This window comes from Pleurodeles waltl, chromosome 5 (assembly GCF_031143425.1).
Source record: "Pleurodeles waltl isolate 20211129_DDA chromosome 5, aPleWal1.hap1.20221129, whole genome shotgun sequence".
Lineage (NCBI taxonomy): Eukaryota > Metazoa > Chordata > Amphibia > Caudata > Salamandridae > Pleurodeles > Pleurodeles waltl.
This window is the reverse complement of record NC_090444.1, coordinates 592,123,920-592,136,964: the sequence shown is the minus strand read 5'-3', so window position 1 is coordinate 592,136,964 and position 13,045 is coordinate 592,123,920. Positions and strand designations below refer to the sequence as shown.

Below are 13,045 nucleotides of genomic sequence, written 5' to 3'. Positions count from 1 at the left end.
GAACGTTGATGGAAAAGGTGAGTCAGCTGCACAGTAGGCTAGGTGATGGCTTGTGGGAGTGGGATGGTGTTGTGGTGGGTTCCAGGGCAGAGAGAGCATATGAAAAGGTGTCTTAATTTTCACCTGTATTTGAATAATAAACGCTTTAGTGTTGTACTGGCCTGCTTACTAAGGAATCCTCAGGCTCAGCCCCTTACAGCTCTGGAAACGATGATGTTGAACCAGACTCTGTAAGAAACTAATGCTTATTCAAAATGTTTCTTTGCTGCTGGGTCTGCTTGGTCTGGCACTTGTGTCCTTTTCTCTCCTAGGGTCCTTGGTGTAAGTTACGAAAACCTGACAGAACGTAATTTCAGGGGGGCAGGTAAGTTCACTTGCAGCTTCAGTGTGCGTTGTAAATGTGGTTACATATTGTGATAGAATGACGTTTTAAAACACAGACACACACACACGCGAGGGCGCGCATTCTCTAGCACTCTCTGAAGGAGAAGGGGGAAAGTGCTTTTATATGGGGCCAGTGGCGCAATGGATAACGCTTCTCACTATGGATCAGAAGATTGTAGGTTCGACTCCTATCTGGCTCGGAAGGGTTGCCGGTCCCTTTTTTCATGTAATTGCACTTGAGTTCTTAATTATCTCAGTCTTCTTGTAGGATTAACATTCCGGTGCGGGATGTATCCAACAATCGTTCTGTGGTAAGGAGGCTGTGATAGCAACTGTGGCTAGTAGAAAGTTTAATGATTGTCCTGGATTCTATGAGCCTGACCTTTGAATGTTTCCCAAGCCTAAGCTTTTTGAACAAGGGAGGAAAACTTCACAACATTTGTTTTCTGGAGTGAAAATAGTTTTACTTCAAGGGTCAAGATGCGGGTCGCAGGGGTCTAAAAAATTGGTTGTGCAGGATTTTTAGGAACAACTGTTCAAGACACCCACCTTTTAGAACTCTCTTGAAAATTATAGAAAGAAGCCCCATGTGAAAAGGCTCCTGGTGAAAGAGATAACATGCCTTCTTTTGGATCTGAAGACTGCAGGTTTGAACCCTATGTAGACCTTGCACTTTTTCATCTATTGTGATTTTTTTATCAGTAGGCTGCAGTTTAATGCTCATCAGTAATACTACTCTTGGGCACAGGCAGATGTCATTCGATTGATGGCAGCCTCAATAACAAAGCAGGGGACGGCGGGCACACAATTATATGCACAATGAGGCAATGTCTTTGATTTGGTGGAAGAGAATTAGAATGCCTAGGTAGGGGGCGAAAAGTTACACTGCCTATGATGGCAAACATTCTTAAAAAGAGCCTGCTTGCAGATGAAAGGAACATTTACCTCCAAAGATTCAATATAGTAAACAGCTCTCAAGGAAATACTACTGATTGGTGGAAGAGAAAGATTGTGGAGCAACTACTCCCCGAACCATAGGCATTTCTGAGAGAAATGGGGGGAATGATTTCAAATGTTGCCCAGACGTGGGTCTTGAAAAGTCCATCATAACCCCCCAGTAAAACTGAATTTTGAAACAGCCAAGCGTTCACCCTCAAGGGGTGCGCGGGTCTGGGATTTCAACACGGGTCCTTGATCCTTCAAACAAGGTATAAAGGTTGTTAACACAGATGTGTTCCAGAGTGTGTAGTGTGTTTGAGTTAGCACTTGATAGATGGCCCTTTTAATTTTGTGAGAATCATAATGCACTGAGCCAGTTCCTTGTTATCCATGGGCCAACACCTGACACACCCAGATGGAACCCAAGGCGGGGAGAGAGGTGGATTAGAGCAGCTTCAAGAGCATTGTGCTCTTTCTGCCTTCTGCCCCTCTCATCCCCGATCGGCCACGATCGGCCAAAAGTTCTCTAAAAGGGTGCAGGGTGAACATTTCTTGGACCTCAGAAACTGAGGGAGGCCGGCCCAATGGGTCCTCAATGGACCGATAGAACCCAGTGCCTCACCTGGCCTGGTATTTCCAGCTTCACCAAGCAATCTGGTGGCAAGGCTTACTTTAGCAGTCCTGCTGAAAAGGGGGTCCCCATATGGCCCAGAGGCCCTCATTTGCATAGGCCCTGCCCTTCTCTCTGCTCTGCCCAGCTTCCCACAAAGCAATGCGTCACTGGCAACAGTATAGAGTTGGGGGACGGGGTAAAGGATAATGACAGGGAGGCTGGAAAATAGAAAGAAAGGTCACTGAAGTGCTGAAGTCTTCCTTGCTAAATGCAGCTGGGCACTGGCATTGGCCTGCAGGAGCGGTTAACACCTTAAGAATGTTGAGGGGCGGCCAATTCAAAAATACAAATGGGAAGGAAGGCACTGGAAGTTGCTTTATTATTACTAGAAGACTTGCAAACAAAGGACCTTTCTCTCTCGAAAGCTGTTAAAAATATGGAACGCTTCACGAATTTGCGTGTCATCCTTGCGCAGGGGCCATGCTAATCTTCTCTGTATCGTTCCAATTTTAGTATATGTGCCACCGAAGCAAGCACACTTCATGGGTGAGCCTTCAATGTATATACACTCCCTGAATCTGCAGTCTTCAGACGTAGGGTGGCCTGAAAGCGCTGATTGGATGGTCCAGTAAGCATTCAATTCTGAGACACATGGCAATAAGGCATGAGGCCTAACAATCCACTTCTATTCCCTATATTTGTGGTCCAAATCTTCACACATTGTAAGCATCTTCATTACGCCAGGTTGCAAAGGCTCATGGTCCAGACTACAGGCAAAGAGCATTGTGACTTCACACTTCCTGGGGAACGTTGATGGAAAAGGTGAGTCAGCTGCACAGTAGGCTAGGTGATGGCTTGTGGGAGTGGGATGGTGTTGTGGTGGGTTCCAGGGCAGAGAGAGCATATGAAAAGGTGTCTTAATTTTCACCTGTATTTGAATAATAAACGCTTTAGTGTTGTACTGGCCTGCTTACTAAGGAATCCTCAGGCTCAGCCCCTTACAGCTCTGGAAACGATGATGTTGAACCAGACTCTGTAAGAAACTAATGCTTATTCAAAATGTTTCTTTGCTGCTGGGTCTGCTTGGTCTGGCACTTGTGTCCTTTTCTCTCCTAGGGTCCTTGGTGTAAGTTACGAAAACCTGACAGAACGTAATTTCAGGGGGGCAGGTAAGTTCACTTGCAGCTTCAGTGTGCGTTGTAAATGTGGTTACATATTGTGATAGAATGACGTTTTAAAACACAGACACACACACACGCGAGGGCGCGCATTCTCTAGCACTCTCTGAAGGAGAAGGGGGAAAGTGCTCTTATATGGGGCCAGTGGCGCAATGGATAACGCTTCTGACTATGGATCAGAAGATTGTAGGTTCGACTCCTATCTGGCTCGGAAGGGTTGCCGGTCCCTTTTTTCATGTAATTGCACTTGAGTTCTTAATTATCTCAGTCTTCTTGTAGGATTAACATTCCGGTGCGGGATGTATCCAACAATCGTTCTGTGGTAAGGAGGCTGTGATAGCAACTGTGGCTAGTAGAAAGTTTAATGATTGTCCTGGATTCTATGAGCCTGACCTTTGAATGTTTCCCAAGCCTAAGCTTTTTGAACAAGGGAGGAAAACTTCACAACATTTGTTTTCTGGAGTGAAAATAGTTTTACTTCAAGGGTCAAGATGCGGGTTGCAGGGGTCTAAAAAATTGGTTGTGCAGGATTTTTAGGAACAACTGTTCAAGACACCCACCTTTTAGAACTCTCTTGAAAATTATAGAAATAAGCCCCATGTGAAAAGGCTCCTGGTGAAAGAGATAACATGCCTTCTTTTGGATCTGAAGACTGCAGGTTTGAACCCTATGTAGACCTTGCACTTTTTCATCTATCGTGATTTTTTAATCAGTAGGCTGCAGTTTAATGCTCATCAGTAATACTACTCTTGGGCACAGGAAGATGTCATTCGATTGATGGCAGCCTCAATAACAAAGCAGGGGACGGCGGGCACACAATTATATGCACAATGAGGCAATGTCTTTGATTTGGTGGAAGAGAATTAGAATGCCTAGGTAGGGGGCGAAAAGTTACACTGCCTATGATGGCAAACATTCTTAAAAAGAGCCTGCTTGCAGATGAAAGGAACATTTACCTCCAAAGATTCAATATAGTAAACAGCTCTCAAGGAAATACTACTGATTGGTGGAAGAGAAAGATTGTGGAGCAACTACTCCCCGAACCATAGGCATTTCTGAGAGAAATGGGGGGAATGATTTCAAATGTTGCCCAGACGTGGGTCTTGAAAAGTCCATCATAACCCCCCAGTAAAACTGAATTTTGAAACAGCCAAGCGTTCACCCTCAAGGGGTGCGCGGGTCTGGGATTTCAACAGGGGTCCTTGATCCTTCAAACAAGGTATAAAGGTTGTTAACACAGATGTGTGCCAGAGTGTGTAGTGTGTTTGAGTTAGCACTTGATAGATGGCCCTTTTAATTTTGTGAGAATCATAATGCACTGAGCCAGTTCCTTGTTATCCATGGGCCAACACCTGACACACCCAGATGGAACCCAAGGCGGGGAGAGAGGTGGATTAGAGCAGCTTCAAGAGCATTGTGCTCTTTCTGCCTTCTGCCCCTCTCATCCCCGATCGGCCACGATCGGCCAAAACCTCTCTAAAAGGGTGCAGGGTGAACATTTCTTGGACCTCAGAAACTGAGGGAGGCCGGCCCAATGGGTCCTCAATGGACCGATAGAACCCAGTGCCTCACCTGGCCTGGTATTTCCAGCTTCACCAAGCAATCTGGTGGCAAGGCTTACTTTAGCAGTCCTGCTGAAAAGGGGGTCCCCATATGGCCCAGAGGCCCTCATTTGCATAGGCCCTGCCCTTCTCTCTGCTCTGCCCAGCTTCCCACAAAGCAATGCGTCACTGGCAACAGTATAGAGTTGGGGGACGGGGTAAAGGATAATGACAGGGAGGCTGGAAAATAGAAAGAAAGGTCACTGAAGTGCTGAAGTCTTCCTTGCTAAATGCAGCTGGGCACTGGCATTGGCCTGCAGGAGCGGTTAACACCTTAAGAATGTTGAGGGGCGGCCAATTCAAAAATACAAATGGGAAGGAAGGCACTGGAAGTTGCTTTATTATTACTAGAAGACTTGCAAACAAAGGACCTTTCTCTCTCGAAAGCTTTTAAAAATATGGAACGCTTCACGAATTTGCGTGTCATCCTTGCGCAGGGGCCATGCTAATCTTCTCTGTATCGTTCCAATTTTAGTATATGTGCCGCCGAAGCAAGCACACTTCATGGGTGAGCCTTCAATGTATATACACTCCCTGAATCTGCAGTCTTCAGACGTAGGGTGGCCTGAAAGCGCTGATTGGATGGTCCAGTAAGCATTCAATTCTGAGACACATGGCAATAAGGCATGAGGCCTAACAATCCACTTCTATTCCCTATATTTGTGATCCAAATCTTCACACATTGTAAGCATCTTCATTACGCCAGGTTGCAAAGGCTCATGGTCCAGACTACAGGCAAAGAGCATTGTGACATCACACTTCCTGGGGAACGTTGATGGAAAAGGTGAGTCAGCTGCACAGTAGGCTAGGTGATGGCTTGTGGGAGTGGGATGGTGTTGTGGTGGGTTCCAGGGCAGAGAGAGCATATGAAAAGGTGTCTTAATTTTCACCTGTATTTGAATAATAAACGCTTTAGTGTTGTACTGGCCTGCTTACTAAGGAATCCTCAGGCTCAGCCCCTTACAGCTCTGGAAACGATGATGTTGAACCAGACTCTGTAAGAAACTAATGCTTATTCAAAATGTTTCTTTGCTGCTGGGTCTGCTTGGTCTGGCACTTGTGTCCTTTTCTCTCCTAGGGTCCTTGGTGTAAGTTACGAAAACCTGACAGAACGTAATTTCAGGGGGGCAGGTAAGTTCACTTGCAGCTTCAGTGTGCGTTGTAAATGTGGTTACATATTGTGATAGAATGACGTTTTAAAACACAGACACACACACACGCGAGGGCGCGCATTCTCTAGCACTCCCTGAAGGAGAAGGGGGAAAGTGCTCTTATATGGGGCCAGTGGCGCAATGGATAACGCTTCTGACTATGGATCAGAAGATTGTAGGTTCGACTCCTATCTGGCTCGGAAGGGTTGCCGGTCCCTTTTTTCATGTAATTGCACTTGAGTTCTTAATTATCTCAGTCTTCTTGTAGGATTAACATTCCGGTGCGGGATGTATCCAACAATCGTTCTGTGGTAAGGAGGCTGTGATAGCAACTGTGGCTAGTAGAAAGTTTAATGATTGTCCTGGATTCTATGAGCCTGACCTTTGAATGTTTCCCAAGCCTAAGCTTTTTGAACAAGGGAGGAAAACTTCACAACATTTGTTTTCTGGAGTGAAAATAGTTTTACTTCAAGGGTCAAGATGCGGGTCGCAGGGGTCTAAAAAATTGGTTGTGCAGGATTTTTAGGAACAACTGTTCAAGACACCCACCTTTTAGAACTCTCTTGAAAATTATAGAAAGAAGCCCCATGTGAAAAGGCTCCTGGTGAAAGAGATAACATGCCTTCTTTTGGATCTGAAGACTGCAGGTTTGAACCCTATGTAGACCTTGCACTTTTTCATCTATTGTGATTTTTTAATCAGTAGGCTGCAGTTTAATGCTCATCAGTAATACTACTCTTGGGCACAGGCAGATGTCATTCGATTGATGGCAGCCTCAATAACAAAGCAGGGGACGGCGGGCACACAATTATATGCACAATGAGGCAATGTCTTTGATTTGGTGGAAGAGAATTAGAATGCCTAGGTAGGGGGCGAAAAGTTACACTGCCTATGATGGCAAACATTCTTAAAAAGAGCCTGCTTGCAGATGAAAGGAACATTTACCTCCAAATATTCAATATAGTAAACAGCTCTCAAGGAAATACTACTGATTGGTGGAAGAGAAAGATTGTGGAGCAACTACTCCCCGAACCATAGGCATTTCTGAGAGAAATGGGAGGAATGATTTCAAATGTTGCCCAGACGTGGGTCTTGAAAAGTCCATCATAACCCCCCAGTAAAACTGAATTTTGAAACAGCCAAGCGTTCACCCTCAAGGGGTGCGCGGGTCTGGGATTTCAACAGGGGTCCTTGATCCTTCAAACAAGGTATAAAGGTTGTTAACACAGATGTGTGCCAGAGTGTGTAGTGTGTTTGAGTTAGCACTTGATAGATGGCCCTTTTAATTTTGTGAGAATCATAATGCACTGAGCCAGTTCCTTGTTATCCATGGGCCAACACCTGACACACCCAGATGGAACCCAAGGCGGGGAGAGAGGTGGATTAGAGCAGCTTCAAGAGCATTGTGCTCTTTCTGCCTTCTGCCCCTCTCATCCCCGATCGGCCACGATCGGCCAAAACCTCTCTAAAAGGGTGCAGGGTGAACATTTCTTGGACCTCAGAAACTGAGGGAGGCCGGCCCAATGGGTCCTCAATGGACCGATAGAACCCAGTGCCTCACCTGGCCTGGTATTTCCAGCTTCACCAAGCAATCTGGTGGCAAGGCTTACTTTAGCAGTCCTGCTGAAAAGGGGGTCCCCATATGGCCCAGAGGCCCTCATTTGCATAGGCCCTGCCCTTCTCTCTGCTCTGCCCAGCTTCCCACAAAGCAATGCGTCACTGGCAACAGTATAGAGTTGGGGGACGGGGTAAAGGATAATGACAGGGAGGCTGGAAAATAGAAAGAAAGGTCACTGAAGTGCTGAAGTCTTCCTTGCTAAATGCAGCTGGGCACTGGCATTGGCCTGCAGGAGCGGTTAACACCTTAAGAATGTTGAGGGGCGGCCAATTCAAAAATACAAATGGGAAGGAAGGCACTGGAAGTTGCTTTATTATTACTAGAAGACTTGCAAACAAAGGACCTTTCTCTCTCGAAAGCTGTTAAAAATATGGAACGCTTCACGAATTTGCGTGTCATCCTTGCGCAGGGGCCATGCTAATCTTCTCTGTATCGTTCCAATTTTAGTATATGTGCCGCCGAAGCAAGCACACTTCATGGGTGAGCCTTCAATGTATATACACTCCCTGAATCTGCAGTCTTCAGACGTAGGGTGGCCTGAAAGCGCTGATTGGATGGTCCAGTAAGCATTCAATTCTGAGACACATGGCAATAAGGCATGAGGCCTAACAATCCACTTCTATTCCCTATATTTGTGGTCCAAATCTTCACACATTGTAAGCATCTTCATTACGCCAGGTTGCAAAGGCTCATGGTCCAGACTACAGGCAAAGAGCATTGTGACATCACACTTCCTGGGGAACGTTGATGGAAAAGGTGAGTCAGCTGCACAGTAGGCTAGGTGATGGCTTGTGGGAGTGGGATGGTGTTGTGGTGGGTTCCAGGGCAGAGAGAGCATATGAAAAGGTGTCTTAATTTTCACCTGTATTTGAATAATAAACGCTTTAGTGTTGTACTGGCCTGCTTACTAAGGAATCCTCAGGCTCAGCCCCTTACAGCTCTGGAAACGATGATGTTGAACCAGACTCTGTAAGAAACTAATGCTTATTCAAAATGTTTCTTTGCTGCTGGGTCTGCTTGGTCTGGCACTTGTGTCCTTTTCTCTCCTAGGGTCCTTGGTGTAAGTTACGAAAACCTGACAGAACGTAATTTCAGGGGGGCAGGTAAGTTCACTTGCAGCTTCAGTGTGCGTTGTAAATGTGGTTACATATTGTGATAGAATGACGTTTTAAAACACAGACACACACACACGCGAGGGCGCGCATTCTCTAGCACTCTCTGAAGGAGAAGGGGGAAAGTGCTTTTATATGGGGCCAGTGGCGCAATGGATAACGCTTCTCACTATGGATCAGAAGATTGTAGGTTCGACTCCTATCTGGCTCGGAAGGGTTGCCGGTCCCTTTTTTCATGTAATTGCACTTGAGTTCTTAATTATCTCAGTCTTCTTGTAGGATTAACATTCCGGTGCGGGATGTATCCAACAATCGTTCTGTGGTAAGGAGGCTGTGATAGCAACTGTGGCTAGTAGAAAGTTTAATGATTGTCCTGGATTCTATGAGCCTGACCTTTGAATGTTTCCCAAGCCTAAGCTTTTTGAACAAGGGAGGAAAACTTCACAACATTTGTTTTCTGGAGTGAAAATAGTTTTACTTCAAGGGTCAAGATGCGGGTCGCAGGGGTCTAAAAAATTGGTTGTGCAGGATTTTTAGGAACAACTGTTCAAGACACCCACCTTTTAGAACTCTCTTGAAAATTATAGAAAGAAGCCCCATGTGAAAAGGCTCCTGGTGAAAGAGATAACATGCCTTCTTTTGGATCTGAAGACTGCAGGTTTGAACCCTATGTAGACCTTGCACTTTTTCATCTATTGTGATTTTTTTATCAGTAGGCTGCAGTTTAATGCTCATCAGTAATACTACTCTTGGGCACAGGCAGATGTCATTCGATTGATGGCAGCCTCAATAACAAAGCAGGGGACGGCGGGCACACAATTATATGCACAATGAGGCAATGTCTTTGATTTGGTGGAAGAGAATTAGAATGCCTAGGTAGGGGGCGAAAAGTTACACTGCCTATGATGGCAAACATTCTTAAAAAGAGCCTGCTTGCAGATGAAAGGAACATTTACCTCCAAAGATTCAATATAGTAAACAGCTCTCAAGGAAATACTACTGATTGGTGGAAGAGAAAGATTGTGGAGCAACTACTCCCCGAACCATAGGCATTTCTGAGAGAAATGGGGGGAATGATTTCAAATGTTGCCCAGACGTGGGTCTTGAAAAGTCCATCATAACCCCCCAGTAAAACTGAATTTTGAAACAGCCAAGCGTTCACCCTCAAGGGGTGCGCGGGTCTGGGATTTCAACACGGGTCCTTGATCCTTCAAACAAGGTATAAAGGTTGTTAACACAGATGTGTTCCAGAGTGTGTAGTGTGTTTGAGTTAGCACTTGATAGATGGCCCTTTTAATTTTGTGAGAATCATAATGCACTGAGCCAGTTCCTTGTTATCCATGGGCCAACACCTGACACACCCAGATGGAACCCAAGGCGGGGAGAGAGGTGGATTAGAGCAGCTTCAAGAGCATTGTGCTCTTTCTGCCTTCTGCCCCTCTCATCCCCGATCGGCCACGATCGGCCAAAAGTTCTCTAAAAGGGTGCAGGGTGAACATTTCTTGGACCTCAGAAACTGAGGGAGGCCGGCCCAATGGGTCCTCAATGGACCGATAGAACCCAGTGCCTCACCTGGCCTGGTATTTCCAGCTTCACCAAGCAATCTGGTGGCAAGGCTTACTTTAGCAGTCCTGCTGAAAAGGGGGTCCCCATATGGCCCAGAGGCCCTCATTTGCATAGGCCCTGCCCTTCTCTCTGCTCTGCCCAGCTTCCCACAAAGCAATGCGTCACTGGCAACAGTATAGAGTTGGGGGACGGGGTAAAGGATAATGACAGGGAGGCTGGAAAATAGAAAGAAAGGTCACTGAAGTGCTGAAGTCTTCCTTGCTAAATGCAGCTGGGCACTGGCATTGGCCTGCAGGAGCGGTTAACACCTTAAGAATGTTGAGGGGCGGCCAATTCAAAAATACAAATGGGAAGGAAGGCACTGGAAGTTGCTTTATTATTACTAGAAGACTTGCAAACAAAGGACCTTTCTCTCTCGAAAGCTGTTAAAAATATGGAACGCTTCACGAATTTGCGTGTCATCCTTGCGCAGGGGCCATGCTAATCTTCTCTGTATCGTTCCAATTTTAGTATATGTGCCACCGAAGCAAGCACACTTCATGGGTGAGCCTTCAATGTATATACACTCCCTGAATCTGCAGTCTTCAGACGTAGGGTGGCCTGAAAGCGCTGATTGGATGGTCCAGTAAGCATTCAATTCTGAGACACATGGCAATAAGGCATGAGGCCTAACAATCCACTTCTATTCCCTATATTTGTGGTCCAAATCTTCACACATTGTAAGCATCTTCATTACGCCAGGTTGCAAAGGCTCATGGTCCAGACTACAGGCAAAGAGCATTGTGACTTCACACTTCCTGGGGAACGTTGATGGAAAAGGTGAGTCAGCTGCACAGTAGGCTAGGTGATGGCTTGTGGGAGTGGGATGGTGTTGTGGTGGGTTCCAGGGCAGAGAGAGCATATGAAAAGGTGTCTTAATTTTCACCTGTATTTGAATAATAAACGCTTTAGTGTTGTACTGGCCTGCTTACTAAGGAATCCTCAGGCTCAGCCCCTTACAGCTCTGGAAACGATGATGTTGAACCAGACTCTGTAAGAAACTAATGCTTATTCAAAATGTTTCTTTGCTGCTGGGTCTGCTTGGTCTGGCACTTGTGTCCTTTTCTCTCCTAGGGTCCTTGGTGTAAGTTACGAAAACCTGACAGAACGTAATTTCAGGGGGGCAGGTAAGTTCACTTGCAGCTTCAGTGTGCGTTGTAAATGTGGTTACATATTGTGATAGAATGACGTTTTAAAACACAGACACACACACACGCGAGGGCGCGCATTCTCTAGCACTCTCTGAAGGAGAAGGGGGAAAGTGCTCTTATATGGGGCCAGTGGCGCAATGGATAACGCTTCTGACTATGGATCAGAAGATTGTAGGTTCGACTCCTATCTGGCTCGGAAGGGTTGCCGGTCCCTTTTTTCATGTAATTGCACTTGAGTTCTTAATTATCTCAGTCTTCTTGTAGGATTAACATTCCGGTGCGGGATGTATCCAACAATCGTTCTGTGGTAAGGAGGCTGTGATAGCAACTGTGGCTAGTAGAAAGTTTAATGATTGTCCTGGATTCTATGAGCCTGACCTTTGAATGTTTCCCAAGCCTAAGCTTTTTGAACAAGGGAGGAAAACTTCACAACATTTGTTTTCTGGAGTGAAAATAGTTTTACTTCAAGGGTCAAGATGCGGGTTGCAGGGGTCTAAAAAATTGGTTGTGCAGGATTTTTAGGAACAACTGTTCAAGACACCCACCTTTTAGAACTCTCTTGAAAATTATAGAAATAAGCCCCATGTGAAAAGGCTCCTGGTGAAAGAGATAACATGCCTTCTTTTGGATCTGAAGACTGCAGGTTTGAACCCTATGTAGACCTTGCACTTTTTCATCTATCGTGATTTTTTAATCAGTAGGCTGCAGTTTAATGCTCATCAGTAATACTACTCTTGGGCACAGGAAGATGTCATTCGATTGATGGCAGCCTCAATAACAAAGCAGGGGACGGCGGGCACACAATTATATGCACAATGAGGCAATGTCTTTGATTTGGTGGAAGAGAATTAGAATGCCTAGGTAGGGGGCGAAAAGTTACACTGCCTATGATGGCAAACATTCTTAAAAAGAGCCTGCTTGCAGATGAAAGGAACATTTACCTCCAAAGATTCAATATAGTAAACAGCTCTCAAGGAAATACTACTGATTGGTGGAAGAGAAAGATTGTGGAGCAACTACTCCCCGAACCATAGGCATTTCTGAGAGAAATGGGGGGAATGATTTCAAATGTTGCCCAGACGTGGGTCTTGAAAAGTCCATCATAACCCCCCAGTAAAACTGAATTTTGAAACAGCCAAGCGTTCACCCTCAAGGGGTGCGCGGGTCTGGGATTTCAACAGGGGTCCTTGATCCTTCAAACAAGGTATAAAGGTTGTTAACACAGATGTGTGCCAGAGTGTGTAGTGTGTTTGAGTTAGCACTTGATAGATGGCCCTTTTAATTTTGTGAGAATCATAATGCACTGAGCCAGTTCCTTGTTATCCATGGGCCAACACCTGACACACCCAGATGGAACCCAAGGCGGGGAGAGAGGTGGATTAGAGCAGCTTCAAGAGCATTGTGCTCTTTCTGCCTTCTGCCCCTCTCATCCCCGATCGGCCACGATCGGCCAAAACCTCTCTAAAAGGGTGCAGGGTGAACATTTCTTGGACCTCAGAAACTGAGGGAGGCCGGCCCAATGGGTCCTCAATGGACCGATAGAACCCAGTGCCTCACCTGGCCTGGTATTTCCAGCTTCACCAAGCAATCTGGTGGCAAGGCTTACTTTAGCAGTCCTGCTGAAAAGGGGGTCCCCATATGGCCCAGAGGCCCTCATTTGCATAGGCCCTGCCCTTCTCTCTGCTCTGCCCAG

At 45.9% G+C, this 13,045-nt stretch overlaps 7 non-coding genes across 7 annotated transcripts; 3 read left to right on the top strand and 4 right to left on the bottom strand.

Annotated features, from left to right (window-relative positions):
- Nucleotides 1–2,366: 2,366 nt before the first annotated feature.
- On the bottom strand, nucleotides 2,367–2,473 carry LOC138297671 (U6 spliceosomal RNA). The gene has a single exon (XR_011204215.1). It is a non-coding gene; the product is annotated as a U6 spliceosomal RNA (small nuclear RNA).
- A 779-nt stretch (nucleotides 2,474–3,252) lies between these two features.
- On the top strand, nucleotides 3,253–3,325 carry TRNAH-AUG (transfer RNA histidin (anticodon AUG)). Its single transcript has one exon. It is a non-coding gene; the product is annotated as a tRNA-His (tRNA).
- A 1,782-nt stretch (nucleotides 3,326–5,107) lies between these two features.
- LOC138297769 (U6 spliceosomal RNA) lies at nucleotides 5,108–5,214 on the bottom strand. The gene has a single exon (XR_011204310.1). It is a non-coding gene; the product is annotated as a U6 spliceosomal RNA (small nuclear RNA).
- A 779-nt stretch (nucleotides 5,215–5,993) lies between these two features.
- Nucleotides 5,994–6,066, top strand: TRNAH-AUG (transfer RNA histidin (anticodon AUG)). Its single transcript has one exon. It is a non-coding gene; the product is annotated as a tRNA-His (tRNA).
- Nucleotides 6,067–7,848: 1,782 nt separating this feature from the next.
- LOC138297767 (U6 spliceosomal RNA) lies at nucleotides 7,849–7,955 on the bottom strand. The gene has a single exon (XR_011204308.1). It is a non-coding gene; the product is annotated as a U6 spliceosomal RNA (small nuclear RNA).
- A 2,634-nt stretch (nucleotides 7,956–10,589) lies between these two features.
- Nucleotides 10,590–10,696, bottom strand: LOC138297670 (U6 spliceosomal RNA). Its single transcript, XR_011204214.1, has one exon. It is a non-coding gene; the product is annotated as a U6 spliceosomal RNA (small nuclear RNA).
- A 779-nt stretch (nucleotides 10,697–11,475) lies between these two features.
- TRNAH-AUG (transfer RNA histidin (anticodon AUG)) lies at nucleotides 11,476–11,548 on the top strand. Its single transcript has one exon. It is a non-coding gene; the product is annotated as a tRNA-His (tRNA).
- The last annotated feature ends 1,497 nt before the right edge of the window (nucleotides 11,549–13,045 follow it).